The sequence below is a fragment of the Harpia harpyja genome, chromosome 15, assembly GCF_026419915.1.
Source record: "Harpia harpyja isolate bHarHar1 chromosome 15, bHarHar1 primary haplotype, whole genome shotgun sequence".
NCBI classification, from domain to species: Eukaryota; Metazoa; Chordata; class Aves; order Accipitriformes; family Accipitridae; genus Harpia; species Harpia harpyja.
Window position 1 is genome coordinate 24,208,903 of NC_068954.1, and position 18,855 is coordinate 24,227,757.

Here is an 18,855-nt window from a genome sequence, read left to right on the forward strand (position 1 = left end):
CATCATCTTTGCTTCCTCCTATTAAAAATGTACGTGTGTCTATTTTATTCACACAAGCATTCCCAATAAATGTAAGACTTTCAGAGCATCTGCAGTAGACTTAGCATGGAGAAAACTTACTTTGCATCAATCTTCCTCTGTAATTCTGAAAAGAGTTCACACACAGCAGTAGATTCCTCCCACTCTAGTTCTGTTCCTACAAATATATCTTTACTGGTTTGATGATATAGACAGTGAGAGTAAGAGGGCTTACTAGAAAAAGAGTCAGTCCCAAATGTGATCTGGGACTGCATGACCTTCCTCAATATTTCTGTCTAAAAGCTCAGATCACCACTAAGTCTGTAACAATTGCCTGTCAGAGGAAGTATCAAGCTAACGGTGCCAGGATAATAAAACATTTTCCAGCTCACATGTTGATAGTCTTGTCTTTTCATCATGTTTATCATATTGACAGCTGTTTACTTTGAGTAACTAGCCATCATTGCTTATGGTCAGCCAGGAGAATGAGCAATGTGATTACAGTTCTGTGTGCAGTATAGTTTAGAAATATATCCTAAATTTTAATTTGTTTAGTATCTGCTAAAATAATAGAAGACAGTGACATGGACATGTATGATTAGAGCAAGGGATGAATAGAAACTCGGACATACGACTTGTAAGGCTTTCCCAGAGAGTGACTAGGAAAACCTGAGTTTATGAGTCTGCTGCAAATACTTAGGTGTGTGTAAACAGAGAAAAAAAGAAAAAAAAAAAAAAGAGTGAAAACCCAGCTTTTAGTGGAAAGATCAGTGTAATCAAGTCCTAACTAGGAAGCAATTTGCAAATGACAAAACTGTTCCCAGTTGTGCTGCACTTATAGTCCTCTAGTTCAATCTGAATGTATATCTTTGTATGTAAATAGGTTACAAATATTGCTCTATGCATATAAGCATTAGGTAAAAAGTAATAAGCAAGATAAGGAGCTCAAGGGTAACTGATCCTGCATTAATGAGGGTGTTTGCTGTGAGGTCACTAAATTAGTACTAATTAATAGAATTAAGGTTGGAGCTGAAAATGCATAGCTAAATGTTTCATTTGATTGATAAATATCTCTCTTAAACCAAGATCCTTTAGATCAAGTAGAATGGTGTTCATTTCTATATATTGAGGAATACATTATTTTGGTGGTACTTTCTTTGAAAATCAGGGAGAGAAAAGAGAAGGGAAAATAGATAGGAAAGGAAAAAGGAAAGAAAGAGGAAAAATTCTCCAATATCAGTGCTGGTTTCAGTTACAGGATAAAAGCCAGTATTTCTGAAGTTTTCTATGGGGGTTTTAAGCTCTGTCTAACTTTGAAATACTTTGGAGGTTATTCACAAATGTTGACATTTTATTGCTGTTATCTGAATCTTCCTGTTCTGCAAATATATTTTGCTAGAATGCATCACATGCTTCAAAAGGTTATTTAATGTCTTCATGCATTTTGAATGTTTTATTTTCATTACAACTCTGTCTGCCTATTTCTCCCTTAATTGGTAGCTGGGAGTTGTCTGCTTTCTTACCATATTCAGATTTTTTTTTCTCAGCATATCTGAACTGTTTAATTCTCCTACTCGCTAAAGTAGAAACTCATTTCTTGGGGACTGTAATTCACACTTGTGCAATTCTTCTGATATTATTGATGTTATTCCTGGCTGACAATGTTAAATTTATATTCGTAAGTCAAATGAGACTCTCATGCTTCTGTACATTTTATCTGTTTTCTAATTCACTTATTTTTCAGTGCCCCTTTCTCTTACTTTTGTCTAAAATAATTTTTTCCTATTACAATTTTTTTAATATTTATTTTCATCACATGTATACTGCTACTGATTTAGGATTCATCTGGGTTTAGTGTTTTGTTCTTTTTTTTTTTTTTCTAAAAATGAGACCATCAATATAACAACACTTACCTTGAAGTATGCTTCTTAAATAATATTTATCAAGACTCTAACAGATACTGAGATCTTGTCTCAAAAAAGTTAATAAAAATATTCAAAGTATGTAATTTCAAAAGGAAAACCAAATTAATATCACTTGACACTGAAAACACTTAGCTAGTTAATTGATCTCATTTTGTGTTTGAGCATAACCTATTTCTAGGGACTGTGATCTCGACTGTCAGGCCCCTGAGGGCACACTACCCCCACCCTGCCCATGACCCAGGACCCCATTTCAGCCCCCAGGGCCAACACCCCTGCCCCAGTGACACCGCACCAGGGCCCGTCTCCAGCTCCCCACAGCCCGGCCCTGCCCGGCCATGGGCCCTGCCAAGCCGGGCCCACCCACAGGCCCATGTCCCGGCCTGGCCTCAGACTGACCCCGTCCCCACAGCCCTGCCCGGCCTTTCCACCGGTGGACCGTGGTTACTGTCACTGGGCCTGATCCTGACCCCACCCACAGGCTGACATCCCAACCCAGTTTCTGCCCATCCTCCTCTTCCTCATCATCATCTGGCAGTCTGGGCTCTTAACTGAGCCTGGCTTCCAACCCCAGGCCTGCCCCCTCCCCTAGCTCAGATGAGCCCCAGCCCCCTGTCCCTTAAGGAGCAGCCAGCCCTCACTTCTCCCTGACATTGGATATGAATAAAAGGCAGAAGGCTAATTAGTCACAACTCCATTGGTTTATTGATGGGGAATTAGATGACTGTAAGCAGTCAAGAATGTTAACACATGGTATGCCAACACCTTGTTTTCTAAACTGTTGTGTTTCCCCCCCAGCATGGGGGCTAGGTCAGTATGTTGTTTCATGCACGGTACTGTAGTCGATGCAACCAGTTTGTGATATACAGCTTTATAGAGTTACCCTACCTCCATCTGCTCACAAGAAAAGCCCAAAAGCAAAATGAACAACATTCTGAAAATACAGACCAAACTTTGCCTTATTTTACTTTATTTATGTGGGATTTTAAAGGGTATATAAAGAAGTGAAATGCCTGCAGACCCTTAGGCTGCAACAGAAGAGGAATCTCCTTCTCAACTGATTTAGTAAACAAAAGAGTTGACAAGGAACTAGAACATGTAAAAGTTCAGATGGGCCTCTGTGAAAAGAAAACATCAGGATAATGGGATTTAGGTTCACAGCTCCTCACCTCAAAGTTATATACACTATAACAGCCGAAATAATAGCATATGTCAAATAACAGATTAGAAATTTTAAATTTAACTGGATTAGTAAGTATAATATTAATAACTTCCTTGAACTACTGATAAAAAAAGAAACAAATACAAAACTTTTGGATGCTTGCTTGCTCTTTCATCAAGGACCTCTGGCAGCCAATTCTGAGAGAATTTTCAAAAAGTGCAGACAATACTAAATTTTAGGCAGACTATTTTCCTGTCCATTTTAAGCTACTCAAAGACAACCTCAGAGCAGCAACAAAGAGGCAAATGATTGATTTCTTCTGTTTTCTTTTGTGGGGTCTTCCCCACAAAAGTTTCTAGGTCAAAAGTAGCTCAGTAAGTCTGCACCAGCTGAAGCAGGAGTTGCATTTTGATAGCATGATAACCATGAGTCAGAGGGATTTTCAAAGGAAGGCTTTTGCAATAGTGGGATACAGTCTAAAATTGCTGTTAAATTGCAAACAAAAAGATGACACTATAGGTCAGTGTCTCATATGTGCTGGAGCTATTTGTGTAAGATGAGATGTCATAGGAGATGTTATCTCAATAAAAATGGTGATTTAAAACCATTCTTTTTATACAAGAGAAATGACACAGAGCTATGGCCAGGACACAGCACAAGGACTTGCACAGGTAGGCTATCTTAGTGAAATTAGCTTATTACTTCAGTCATAGTTGGACTATCATAACAGATCATTATTTCCTGTACTACTTGTTCTATGGAAAAGACAGGGGACACTATGTTTCCTGTATATCTGGCAAGAAAGTAATAATCACAGTATCTAGACAATACTGTATGCTAGATACTGCAATGGCGTGCAAAATTTCCCTGCACTGTGGTTTCTATTTTCAATGTAATATTTCTCTCTGATGCTACTAAATAAACTCTTTGTCTTTTAACTCTACTATTGGATGTTTGGGTTTTTTCATTCATACGAAGAAAACGTAGCTAATAGAAGAGTCAAAAAAGCTTGACCTTAAATATTCCTTTGTTTAACTGTGTCTGTAGCCATGCCACAGTTTATCGCAATGAACCAAAAATGCCATGGAATTTCCTAGAGCACTGGAACTGATCACCTAACTTGTTACACTGTCAGGGTGGCCTGGATTTGGTGTTGGCCAGATAGCAGTCACCCAAAGAATTACAAGGCACAGTCAAGGTAGCATGGCTCAGAGACTACTCTTAGTATGCAGTTTGGATACAGCTTTGATTCAGGTGACAGGAGAATTTAGTAGCACGCACATGGACCTTTCCATATCTTTTTGACCTCAGTGCCAGAGAATGGTGGTCCTGCGTACGTTATATTTGTTACTATTATGTAGCCTCTCATTCCTTGTATTTTCCACATTTGATTTCTATTTATACCTGACTGTTCCTAACTCTTTTGACCTGTTCCTTTGGATAGTGTTATGACCATATTTTAGTTTATTTTGTAATAAAACATTTAAAACCCGCATTGAATATTTTAAGAATACCTTGCAGATATTTGAGACTTTGTGTAAGCTTGACAAAACACAACGTGTGCACACACAAAAACACATGCATCCAATGTATTATTCTGAGCTCTGCAAGCAAGGAGTCACACTGTGTTAGTGAAACTATGAGATGAATTGGATATTACACTGATGAGAATCAGAACAAACTCTGCTGTCTGCAGCTGAAGCTGCATGACAGTAAGAAGTCACAGTGTTGTAATAAGTCAGACCTGAAGTCACTGTACTGTTATGTGGATCAGGAGTCAGGTCTCTCAAATTTGAAGAAGAATGCATGCAGCACAGCAAAGCAGGAGTGCAACGTGAGGCTACTCAAGTGCACAGAGAGCCAGGGTTAGGCTCCAGCGAAGCCTAGAAGATTACAAAGCATTACACTTTCAGTATGGTTCTTCATTTCTGGTTCTTGGTTTGAACACTCTTCTGAATTTGTTCACTACACTTTTTTCTTTCTTTATCTCTTGAAACACAACAGAAGATGTTCACCCAAAGGCTTCAGTTTTTTTCTGGTATTTTCTGTGCTGCACAAGAATTCTGTAAGTCCTGAATGCAAACAATGCGCATTACGACTAGATGATAAAACACGTTACATTCAAAGACACAGATTACACTTCTACTTGGGCAATAGAGGAGTTAATATTTATTGAGCAGAAAATATTTTATCAGATATCCAAAGGAAATGTTAGGATGTCATGGAATAACTGCCAACAAAGCAAAATCTAAACATTCACCTCGATATCACAAAGGCAAGACTCCTATATATGGATCCATATTTTTTTACTTCTGATTAAAACATTATGGTCCCAGTTACCTTTTGTGTGTGTGTGTGAATACACCACGCAGATATCTACTATGATCTGAGGAACAGTTTCTTCTTAGAGACTTAGAATGACAAACTCATTTGTGCTTTGCAGCTGAGAAAAACAGAGAAAATAGAGAAAAATAATTTCTAATTAATATGCTATCCATTCCTAGAAGTTATTTCCCTTTAATTTTCTTAGCTGGGTTTTGGTTTGTTTTAATGTGGTTTTTTTCATTTTTTACTTTCCTAATTTGTGGCACTTGAGTATGCTAAAAAATTTTGTTCAAAAAAAAAAAGTCTGTTCTGTGTGGTTTTTTTCCAGAGTTATGAAGTCAATTTACTGCGTGCACTGGAGATTTTTTAGTTAACAGATTAAAGGGAGTCCATCATTTAGCAATGATTTTTATTAAACTATCATTTCTTTTTAGCTTTTCTCAGCTCTAGTCAGACATGTTCTTTCAAACTTCTTCCAGACAAAACAATGCACATGGTAAGAAATACTAGCACAGCACTGACTAAAAATTGTTAAGCGAAAATGAACTTACAGTAGTCGTCATTAACTGTATGCAATATTCAAGCTTCACATAAACCCTTGTGACAAATACTAGGTGAGCTTATGTGGTTCAATGTGTCTTTTGAACTGGAGAGTTGTACTGTGCTGAATTTCAGCTTTTATATCTGAGGTATACTTCTACCCTGAAAAGTGCAACTATGCAAAAGCTGTCCCTTGCTACCCTGAAGTTTTAGTTCTTCTGTATGATTGATCACAAGTGTATCAGCTCACTATTTTAGTCATCAAATTGTTCATTTTTGTTACCCTTCCCTTTTTGTTAATAAGCCCTCTAGAATAAGGAATATGGTTTGTTTTGTGCTGATAGAATCAGGCCCATCCCAATCATGCTTTGCATGTTCTACTGAGATACTAAAATAGAAAATAATAGATAGAAACAATTATCTCAATCATTTAAAATTGCTATCTAAACGCCAATTGCAAGACCAAACTGTTCACAGTTATACATGTACAGTCCACAGTGTCTGCTTTTATTCACAACTGGGAAACCACGTTGAAGAAAATAAGCAAACTTTCACCCAGGGTTTTACTGAAGGTAATAAGCCAGATACCTGAGCCAGAAGGAAATACACTCTGATTTTCTGACAACAAATGCATATTCAGATGTATAAAACGGGCATATATATAACAGTTTTCAAGGAACCTCCATAGGAATACCCATGGAAAAAACTATATTTTAAAAACAAAATGGTTCAAATTGACTTGAATATTATTTTTTTCTTGCTCTTATCACATGCATTTATGAAAAGTAATTGATTTAAGCAAGAATGTATGAGTGTAATCTGGGGTGGAATTTTTTTTTTGTTCTGTATTTTATTCATGTTATTTTATCCAGATTTATTATCAAAGGTTAATCAAGGTAAAGACACACAGGGTAACACTCTGGAAATTCAACTATAAGGTGTTTGTGAACGAAGTTAGGAATCATGTGTCTGAGTATAATCTCTTTTAGTGACAGATAGTACCTTTACACATAGTTCATGCAATTCCATTAACTTCAGAGTGCTTTCGTAAGAACTAAAGACAAGATGTGGGCTACCCTTACTTCTGAGTTACATCTCAATCTAGATCACAGGTAAATTTAGCTTAGATCTTGTCAGTGCCCAAGATGTGAAATATGCATGATCTTAACTTTTTCATTGTTCCTTCAGTCTCTCTGGTAGTAGTCACTCTCTAGCATTCAGCTATTGACCTCTACAATATCTAGTGTCAGAGAATTAAGGCTGCAAACTGCTTCCTCAGTGGAGCTCTGTAGAAATTAATTTAGTGGAAATTTACCACCATGAAGTTACCCAAAATTCATTTAATAGCTTTCAGCTAGATTTTGCACTACTGAATATGCAGACATCTCCTATAAAATGGCTGAGGAGAAGCTAGTGACTAAAAATAGGATCTGAAAAAGCAAATAAATTAATAATAGGAAGAATCTGCATCAGCTAATGGAAAATTCTGAATACTGTCTCAAACTTAATCCCTCCCCTTGTTAGTGCTAAGTTTTGATGGAGTTATTGTTTATGCATTCCTTCTGTGTAAGGGTTCTCCCCAGTTTTTAGGTACGATTCAGTGCTTGTATGGGCAAATGCACTTTGGTTTTCTTTCTTGCCTGAGAAGTCTTGAACCTACCCACTGATTTCTCCTTTTCTTTCTGCTATAGATGAACTTCAACTCTTGAACTAGAGGGCTGTTCTATCCAACTTCCTTCTGTTACCTGATGGCTGCAGATACAACAGCTTTAGCTTAAAGCCTCTCAGAATGAAGAGGATTTAAATCTTTTCTTCTAGTTCTGAGCATGCTGTCTACCACTAGGACTAACTTGTATGCACATAAGTGTATATAGAAGTACAGGTGACCAACTTCTATTTTTAGGCACTATCTGTTCTTAACCACATATGTCTACAAACTAGTTTGGGGCAAGAAATAAAAGTTTCATATAGGTACTTATGCAGAGGTAGAATTTCAGATAAAGTTTCTTCACTGTATCTTATCCCACAGTTTGAGTAGTCCTTCCTTCAGACTTCCTATCACTGTGAAGTTAGGTACTAAACTCAAACTGTAAATACAGTTTCTGAGTTCAGGCATATAAAGTATAGGAATAATAGTCCTAATTGTCATTGATTTTAGCAGATAAGCACTTCCAGGACAGTTGGACTTCAGTGGTACATTTAGAACAGATTTCTGCTAGTAAAAAAAATAGTTAAACCAGAGCTTAATTGGAGAAGGCATACAGAAGAGTTCTACTCCTTTTTCTGCCTGAGAAGACTTTCTGCCAGTTATGCACCTTCATTGTGCTTCATACCGTCCCATCTTTTAACATTTAATTTGTGATTTTTGCTGATAATTTCCTTTGAATCACGTTCCTAAGTTACTGTCTGTTTATAGACAGAAGGGAACAGGATATTATTGTTCCTTCTGTAACTGCAACCATTATTTTAGTTTGGTCTGGTTTTTAGCACACTGTATTTTCAGTTTATATTCATAGCCAAAGCTTACTCATATTTGTATCAGCTGTACGTGTTTTGCATAATAGCTTTCTAAAAGAAAAAAAAAAGTATGCAACACTAATTAATATGAAAAGGAGTACTGATGACCAGCACAAGATATTATCTGGGATGTAGTCAGAGCTTCATGCATCACTACTTCTAGTTTTTGTGCTTTATTTTGTGCTTCTTGAACAATGCAACTTAGTGTCTCTTATGTTTTACTTGGTGCAGTGGCAAGCTGAGATGAAGACTTCAGGGATTTCTCCACCACTGCACATAAATTTTCTCAAGGTCAGATGCTGTAGTATCTTTTCATTTAGCAGTCACTCACCCTTCAATTTGTTTTGCAGTTTTGTGATTCATTATTCTGCAGTTTTGTGTTTTGAAAGAACATTTCTCATTTCCTCCAGCTCTTTAAAGATGTGTCTTCCCCATGGTTACTGGTCCCTTAGTTTTACATCATTTGCAAACTAAGAAATGTCATTCTCAGTATCTTTGGCTAAGTAATGGATATAAAACCAAAAAAACTGCAGACTCTGAAAAACTGATCCCTCTAAGTATGTCTCTAAAGTCTAGGACTCCATAGACCCTTAATGATACGAATTGTTTCACTAATCTTAAAGTGACTGTTAATGTGATTGAGAATCAGAACCTGAAACTTTTAAAGATCTGGGAGACAATGAGTTGTTTTATATTTCAGCAATTTCCACAGACAGTACTGTCAATGTGTGTTTAAAGTTCAATTTATTTGGTGCCTTTATTGATCTAGCTAGTGTAACTGTTGGATTAAAGAAGTATGAAGACTATTACAGCCGAACACAAGTGAGAACCAATAAAGAGTAATGACATTGGCCAAAATCCAGGCAAGAAGCGAATGCCTATACGTACGATTTATGGTAAGATTAGGAATATAAGACAAAAACTGAGACATTGAAAGACCACCCTCAGCTTCTACCTAATCTTCAGGTCTTTAAGCAACTCAGTTTCTGAGTTTCTCTCCCTTCCTAAAGCCATCTGTGCACATCCAGGGACAGTTCAGTCTTGGTTGCAGCACTTGTAGCTTTTCTTTAGTTGTGACCTCGGAAGACACTGCACGTGTAATTTTCTTCAGAAGATACCTATTACTGTCCCTTTCTTTAATGATATTTCAATGTACTGGAGCATGCCCTAGAATATTTCAGTGGATTTTTAAAGTACAGTCCTATGGGTTATGTGTGTATATGCATGTGCATTTGCAGGAAATATTCAGGGAAGAGCACTCACCCCACTAAAGATACAGAAGACATGAATTAACTAGTCGATTTCTCACCCTCGGTAAGTTTTAAAGCTATATATATCACAAGTATAATAAATCATCTACTCTTAGCATAGAAGATGACAATTAAATATCTCCAAAATGGCAAAGTCACATCCTAGAATGAGAGCCTTTCCTTTTACCTACCTTATTCTGCCTTCTAGTTGTCAAGCAGAATCTTTAGATTCCATTGAGACACACGAAGTTACTCCTAAAGAACACAGAAAACCAGTATAGGAAATGTCCACTACATAGAATACAGGAACCTGAACTTTAGAAATGCAACACTATTAAAAACTGAAAGCAAGTTTTGAAAATGAATCATGTTAATCATCTTTTTATAGGCAAAGAACTTCTCCCTAGGACTTTGTCTGCAAGGCTAAGAGTCAAAAAGCACCTGCTACCAGAAAATCACAACCTATCATCTTGACATGGTTTTGCTAGCAGTGGATGTCATATGAGGAGACTTAGTTAATGCCTATTTCTCCCTTTTAATGACTAAAATACTATTTTCTTTTATAACATTTTTTTAACCTGATATCAGCCTAACATATTACTCTTTACCATTAACTTGGTAATTGTCAATTGCTGTCTGAAAATCCAGTAATTCTGGTTTTCATTTGGTCAATTAAGACAATGGGGTTTTTTGTCTTTAATTGTAATATCAGATAAATCAATCAATGACAATAAACTATTCATCATCATATGGAGACATGGGTTACCAATTGCTAGACCACTAAAATTTTGATTTAAAAATTCAATCAAATAGATATTGAGTTAAATAAGTTCTCAAATTTCTTACTGCATAGAAAAAAAAATCACAATACATTATTTTCTTTCTGTAAAAGAAAATGTTCACATTTCAGCATGCCAGTTACAGTTATCTCAGAAAGGAACTGTCTTTTGAAAAACATTTCAAACTGAAATGCTTAAATAGATCATTTCATGAAGTCCATTTCACCTGAAAAATCATTCCAACTACAGGCAGTGGATAAAAAAAAGAGAAAACAATTTAAAAAAAATTAGTTTTTTCTTTTTTTTATCTCACTTCACTTTTTCCTGGAAAAAGATGTGGCAAGGAAAAGAAATGAAAAGACAGGTATAAGATTTACTTTAAAAAAACCCCACAACCTCACTGGTGGCTATCAAGCCTCTCTGAACAAATCACATACCTAAGTAAAGGAAAAAGTGGTGTCCCTCAGGGCTGAATACAAAAAAGCCAGTAGAAGGGGAGAAGAATCACATATATATACCAATAGAAAATGAATAGAAACTGCTGAGGAGAGGGGTAGCTTTTTGTGGGAGAATGGAGGACTTTACTTCACCTGGGAGTTTGAACCCACAGTTGTCTCCATTAAAGCATAAGACTTTTTTTGGTTTTTTTTTTTTTTTGAAAATGTGTAAGAGAAGTTAGTCCCTGCTCCCAGAAGTTTAAGATCTAAAAATAAAATTTCTTAGGCCAAATCAGATAGCATGTGGCTTCTGAAGTCTAACTTGGACTCCTCTTTCTTTGCAGCAAAATCAAGTCCCCACTTGCTTCCCCCCAAATGAAAGGTTTTCTAAGAGAAGTAAAGTGAAAGAGCAATTCTCTGCAAGTGTTCTTTATTCTGGAACTCATTCACTTTATAACTTGGTTCACCAAAGGCTGGGTATGTTAACCTCTGGAAATGCTATTAAACTTGTTTTCTGTCTTTTCTACTGAGGAAACTAAGGTGAAGGTTGGACTTACTAGCTGTCTAAATATATGGGTAATGCATATATTTGTGCATTTTTATTTTGGGTCTAGGGTTCAAAAAATTGCATAGTCTGTAAATATACAATACTATGTGCCATCATTAATTGGAATCTCATTTCTTGACATGGTATTTTGGATATACTGTAGTTATCACAATTGTAAACTTGCAAGGGAGAAAAAACATGAGCAAATTGTAGTTGTTGGGGTTTTTTTCTAATGATGAACATGTAATTTACACATATCTATGATGAGTTTACTGTCTTGCCTTTTTCCTGCTTCTACATAATGAGTGTAAGATAAATCATAACTGTCTGTTGTGGAAATCAAACTATTTTATTATCTTACTGAAAATGTATGTCTTATCAAAGAGAGGTAATAGTTACAATTTGAAAAATTGCTCTTTAAAATATTTATATTGATGTATAAAATTAGACTACATTTCCTTTATAAGTGCATATCACTACAAATAAGTGGATTAAATATTTATTTTTGACTGTTTTCACTTGTATAGTCCCTACATGTTGAGTCATGCTATTTGAGGATACTGTGCATTTTCTTTATAGGGTAACAGTTCTGGAAATTCCTAATTTAAAATCGAGCTAAGTGTAAGTGACAGAACAAGATTTAAAACATAAAACCAGAGATTTGGCAGTCTCCAAAGTCTCTCAGTAGGAATTTCCAGATGTGACTTTTTTGTTTTGTTAAATCATGACAAAAATCATGACAGAACCTAATGACCAGCCACCTAATTTTCATACATACAGCTTGCCATATACATACCTTGCCCAGCTGTATTTGTTGGTGTGCTCAAAATGAAAAAAAAAAAAAAAGTATGCTGAATGTTGATTATGTTTGTTTACCCACTGGTCCATTTATATGTTAAATGATGACTTAGACATTGATTTAGGATATACAGAATCATAGAATCATCAAATCATAGAATGGTTTGGTTTGGAAGGGAACTTTAAAAATCATCTAGTTCTGCCCCCACCTCCCTGCCCCCCATGGTCAGGGATATCTTTCACTATGAGTAATGTCATAGAAGGTGCTTTGGCTTCTTCTCCCTTCAAATTCCCCAATTCTTTTTCCCTCTCTCCCACTGCAATCCCTCAGCAAAAAGATTATGTAATTTGGCTATTTGGGATATTGCTAATTAACAAGCCATATATTTTCAACAGGGAAAAAGAGGGACTTAGTTCTCATCATAGTAAGATTACTTACAGTGTCTTTCCCTTCAACCAGCACCAGCTACTAATATTCACAAAACTTGAAGAAATTTTGAGATCTACCTCCTTGCCAGACCAAGGAGGTCTGGTGGAATTTGAGAATGGTGGAAAAGGGGAACAGGCAGACACTGACACATCAATGTAAAATTTTAGGACAAGACCTATTTCCTTAGGAAATGGATCTAGACTAGGAATTGTTCATGAAGGAATGAATGAAAAGAACCCCAACAATTAATTAAAATATTTTTTCTTTTAAAAGATAGTTTTTGATTCCTATGAGCTAACAATTAAATATCATACTGTAGAATAATGCATACAAATAAAGTAACAAGAAAGATTGTAAATAATAGAAAAGATTAGGAGATACTTAGAACCATATAACAAGGAAAAGGAAATGTTGAATTAATGAAGGGACACCTGTCACCAAAATCATTCTCATTTATTAATGAAATATGATGTCTTATAAGCCAATTATATTTGTGATGTACAAAAACTACATTATGCTAGGAAACACAAGATAATCCATCTTATCTATTACCCTAGGAAATGCATTACAACATAATAGAGATCCCATAAATCATTCAGTGAAATAATGCGTGTGCTATAGTACATTATGAACCAGACACATTATACTAATGTCACAAATGCAGCTCATTAACTGTATTATACAATGAGTAAGCAGTCACCTGGCTGTACAACCTTCATATCCCTATTACCACCAGAACAAAATGAAGGAAAAGTTATCACAGTCATTTATCATAGAGCCATGTGACCTACGTTTTCTCTTGTTTTCTGTTATTGAGATAAGTGCCCTAGTACTATATGTTTTGTGCAGTTCTGACAGTTTTGCAGATCCTGCCTATAAACTTTGGCTAGAAAGTCTGTTACATGTCCTTTGAAAGTGACATGTCATAATCAGAGGTGCCACAGCCTATCATGAAAGCATAGAAGTAAGAATTACAGTGCTGCCTTTCAAATAATAATGGCAAGAATCCTTGTAAACTCAATGCCTTGACAAGGAATTGGGATGAAAATATAATGAATAGAAAATTACACTCTAAGTGTTTATTATATTCACAAATATAATAACCAAACTGTATTTTATCTTTTTTATGTAGAAACTATTTTAAAAATAAATTACCTTTGGATTTACAGAACAGATAATTATGTATATTCAAGGAAAATAATGACATGTTATCTTCAGACTTGATAATCTGTTACTTTTATCCAGGTATTACTTAAGGCACTCATGGTCCCCATAATAGTGTCTGCCTTTCATAGGTGTAACTAAGGTTCATATCCTCAAATACACATAGGTGCCTATTTGTCTCTTTAGGGATGTATGCCCATAATTTAGGAAACATTAACACTATTGAAGTCATTGCTCAGTTCTTATCTATTCCTGTAGGAATCTGAGTCCCCTCAAAACCAAATAAATACTGATGCTATTGTCTAGTCATCAAGTTGATCAAGGAACCAGCTCACATGAAATATGAATAAAATGTAGCTTTCTGGGCTAGAGACCCTTATACCAGCAAAATAAGACTAGGTTCAGCCACAGTATAAAGTGTAGAATGGAGGGACTAGCAAAGTGAAACTTCTTGCCTGCCAGATAGGATAGTGCTGTGTCCCCATGTTAAATTCATCCCTGCATAATATAGTTCAGTGACAAATTGAGTACAAGTCAATGCTTTGAAGGACATATCTAAAATTCACTAATACCGTCCTAATAAGTCAGGTCTTTCTTTGAGGCTGTAGCTAGGTATAAGTGAAACACATGATGGAGCAAGGTCTGTTTCCAAGAAATTGTGTAAATCCAACCTAATTCTTCTGGAACTATGAAGCTGGAGAGTTGACTGTCCAATTTGCTTACTAGGAGACATGTATTTCTGCAAGTAGATGAAAAATAAAATGAAAAAGCCTCCCATTACATTGTACAGAAGAACATAGCAAAGGCTGACCCCACAGAAAAACATAAGTGTATTAAGTATACTAGCTATATTAAGTACATAATTAATATCAGCCAAAGAGAATCTTTATCATCCTTCTTTTACCCTGGATTCTCTGATGTCAGGGATGAAAACAAGAAGATTTTCCATTTCACAGTGCAGCTCTGCAAGCAAAGTATGTTCCTCACTGAGGCAGAAGAGCTTGGTAACCAATGTTTTCAAATTGTAAGGTAAAAACTTCTGAAGTCACATACTAAACAAGCAATTTATATTTTACATAAGCATCCAAATTTATTTTCTTCTTCATAGCTCAAAGGAGAGGTTTATGTGCATGTATATATTCATAGATATTAGTGAGGGAAGACCACATGCAATAGCTGTGCTTCACACTCATTCTAGTCTCACTGATCTTTTGAAAGAGTTGAGCTCCAACCTCTCTGATGTTTCTTTACATTACATTTACAAACTTTGCACTGTTGATTGATAGATTTTATTTTTTTAGTGGAGGCGTATGGGAAGATAAAAGCATTCCCAGAAAAACTTTGAATAATATGACAAAAATTCAGGACTCTGTAAAAACTGTAAGCTAACAGAAGCATACACTTATTTATATCTTACAAACATTTGGGAATTCGGTGTGATTAAAAGAAAAGGTGGGGTTTTTTCATAGATTTCTAAGGTAGATTGTAAGAAAACTTTCTAATATTCTCAATGAGTTAAATTAATATGTAATGCCTTGTATTTCATATAGTGGAAATATGTTTTAGACTCACACTAAAGGTGTTCATGTGTTACAGAGTAATGATGCACCTACTGTAGGTGTGAATAGATTTTCATTGCTATGATTTACAGTCTTACTGGGCATGTTATTATCACCCAATAACACTTTGTTCAATGACTGTCTAGAGCTTTCATTAATGTTAATGTGGAAAATTGACCCCTAATATTTTGTAATTAGTGGTCTGACAGTGACAGTCTTGTGTAATATGTTTCATGATTGTGTTTATCCATGACAAATAGAAGTGTGACTTTGGAAACTTATTTTCTAATTGATGATACAGTAAGCCTTGAACTTCAGTACGGCAATACTGACTGAATATTAAAGAAAACATGAAGTCACGACTTTGCTTTCTGGAAAACGTCAATGTCTTCCTCCTTTTATTTAAAATTTTTAAAGTACATCTCTATTTTTTAAATCAGTATCTGTAGTACAGTTTTCTAAAGGTAACCTTTCCTCTAGTACCTTGTATTTCAAAACACTCTTTAAACTGGATAGTCTGTCTCTACAAATCTTATTTAACATTCTTCCTGTAAGCTAGAACTGAGATAGGCAGTGGTAAAACCTATGCTAGGATAATTCTTTCTTTCTATATGAGTAAAATACTAGTTATAGCCATGAAGATAGATTTTTTTTTTCCCCTCTGGAGGAATATCAAATTAGATGAATTCAACACATCTTAGGGAAGTAAATAAAAAAGTGGCATTTTCATGTTTTCTCTTCTTTATTAAACATTATTCAAAGACAGCAAACTCCAGTTTTATTGGTAAAGGTCAGTTACAGAATTTGTTTCTCTTTTCTTTGTTCTTCAAAGAAAATATTTTATAAGGGAAAATATTCTACAATAAAACCTTTTTCCCATTCCCCTGTTTTGCTAACCCTACATACAAATATAAATGTTAAAATGCATATTAGTAATGATAAGCATGCTTTGTTCTTTAATGTAGTAAAATAGATATTATTTGTATACATTCATTATTCTTTATACCTTCTTTGTACTGTGTTCTGAAACAGAACTAATAATGAAAATTAGTAGATAATACTTGGGGAAAGACTGGAGACCTACAAGGAGAAGAAATTTTGAAAATTTGTAATTTGCCTATTGACAACACATTAAACCACTGGGGACATTCCTTGTAATCCTAATATAAGAGCTAATGGTATCATTATGGAAAACTCTTCCATAAACACAGAACATCAGTTCACCACTGCTTTCTGTGACTGTCTAAACTTCAAAAAGAAGAACTCCCTCACACACACCCCCAAAAAAGAATACAAGTGTCATTCTGTAGTATACTAGTACAGAAATGCTGATATTCACCCCCTGCCAGAACACTAGATCTCTTTCATTTCTCTACTGAACATAATAAAGAGCCTTGTACAGCCTGTTAAAAAAAAAAAAAAAATCCCCAAAGATGATGCACTCTATAAAGGAGATATGCTCTCATTTGCCTATATATGCAGTGGGGATTTGGATACTAAGCATAATGCTTCTGGATCTTGTGATTAAGTACTGAAAAAAGCATCCTCCATTCAGACATATTTGGTAGCAAAATCACTTCAAGTTTTCCTACATCTTTACTTAAGGAATGCTAATATAACCAGTGGACAAACTAGTGGACAAACCAACTTTAGGGCTGTTTTAATTTTTTAACTTGAGTATGATGTCATTAATGCATAGAAGATTTTAAGATTAAAAATATGTTAATATAAGCTGTATGCAAAGGTCATCTGGCATGAGATGCAATAGCAATTTATTCTTTTAAGACTATCTTTAATGACATTCGTCCTTACACTTGTGTGTTAACTGTTAATTGACTTGTGTAGCAGTATTAACCAGTATAAAGCTTTGCTTTTAATGAAAGAAGTCACACATATCTGCTGTAATTTCCTCTAAACTTTATTTTACTGTTTATGCAAAATAAATCATAAACAGCATTTGGGAGTATGATCTGTGATAATACCTATAATACCAGGGGGTGGGGAGGTAAACAAACCTCAGAATTACATAGAAATCACATAAGGTAAATGTAATTTATTATACAGTACATGTCATGAAAAAGTACATTATTTCCAGGTAAACTAGTTAGAGCAAAGACACAGCTATATTTTTAGGCATATGAACAAAGGAAAATGAAATCATGTTTATTTTAAATTATCAATCTAGGGATTTAAAAAATCCTCAAATACTCATTTACTGTAAACTGGCATTTCTCCATTACATTAAATGGTGTAGTCCTGTTTTATTCTAATGGAAAATTGGGGCCGAAGAACTCCTATGAGTTATTGCTAAGTGATAGGATCTTTTGACTCTATCTGCATAAAATTATCATTGTTTTCTGTTGCTCTACATTATAATAGCTTGGAATGATTTTAGAAATGGGGAAAAGCTGCAAATAAATCAAGAAACAGAAATTTAATTCTTCCTAATTTTTCTCCCTCAGGTTCATGAATTCCAGTCCACATTTTTTGTTTAGTTCTCATCTGCCAGGAGATGGAGACACAGCATTTGAATCTTCCATCACTTATGTGAGAAAAGACAAGATAAAACTATTGGAAAGATAAAATATAAATAGTACATAAACCCCACTGAACTTGGTAGATTGATTCAAAAGGAAAGTTTTCTAAGTCATTATTTCTTGGTCTTTTATTGCCCTCATTAAACATATTTGCTATTGCCAATTGCTGTTCTATAAACAAATACAAGAAAACAAAAGGAATTAGATGAGTTTTTGTTAAAATTATTCTTTCTTTGAGTTTCCTTCAAAGTGTACACAACTTGAAGAGAATGTATTGCAATTGCTCCCAGTTAGTTTTTGATCTTGAGCATTGTTATTCCATCTCAGATAAAAAGTCTGAAGAGTTCAAAGAAGTGTGAACAGAGTGGAAGTATCATTGTATAGGTCTCTGAACATCTGGTGTTAGAAGTCACTGATTAATTTAAATCATATTACTATTCAGATTTACAGACCTAAAATATAAGCATCTAAAAAGAAAAAAGGCATTGTTAAAAATCAGTATGGGAAAATCAGATTTTTTTCATTTACTGAATATTTTAGGATCTTAACTTTTGTTTCAAGATTATATAAACTGATTTTTATTTTGTTTTAACTTTATTAATTTTAAGTTTATAGGCATCCTATTGTTCTTGAAAAAAGTGGTGATTGCTGTATTTGTGCCATGTCATATTAGGTTACCTTACTTTTGAAATAGATATATAAATTATTAATTATTGGCTTGTTCCAGATAGGATTTTAATTTAAGTACTTTGAAAACCTGCAAAACCCATCTCTCCTTCAAAACGATTAATGGGTTCTATTTAAGGAGCTGGACCACTGGCCACTGACAATATTCTGGAAAAAAGTGACCAAAGAAAATTTTTCTTCATT

General features: G+C 35.0%; 1 long non-coding RNA gene across 1 annotated transcript; it reads left to right on the top strand.

Annotated features, from left to right (window-relative positions):
* Positions 1-8,714: 8,714 nt before the first annotated feature.
* LOC128152177 (uncharacterized) lies at positions 8,715-18,378 on the top strand. The gene is made up of 3 exons (XR_008238549.1): positions 8,715-8,775; positions 11,295-11,427; positions 17,911-18,378. It is a non-coding gene; the product is annotated as an uncharacterized LOC128152177 (long non-coding RNA).
* Positions 18,379-18,855: the final 477 nt, after the last annotated feature.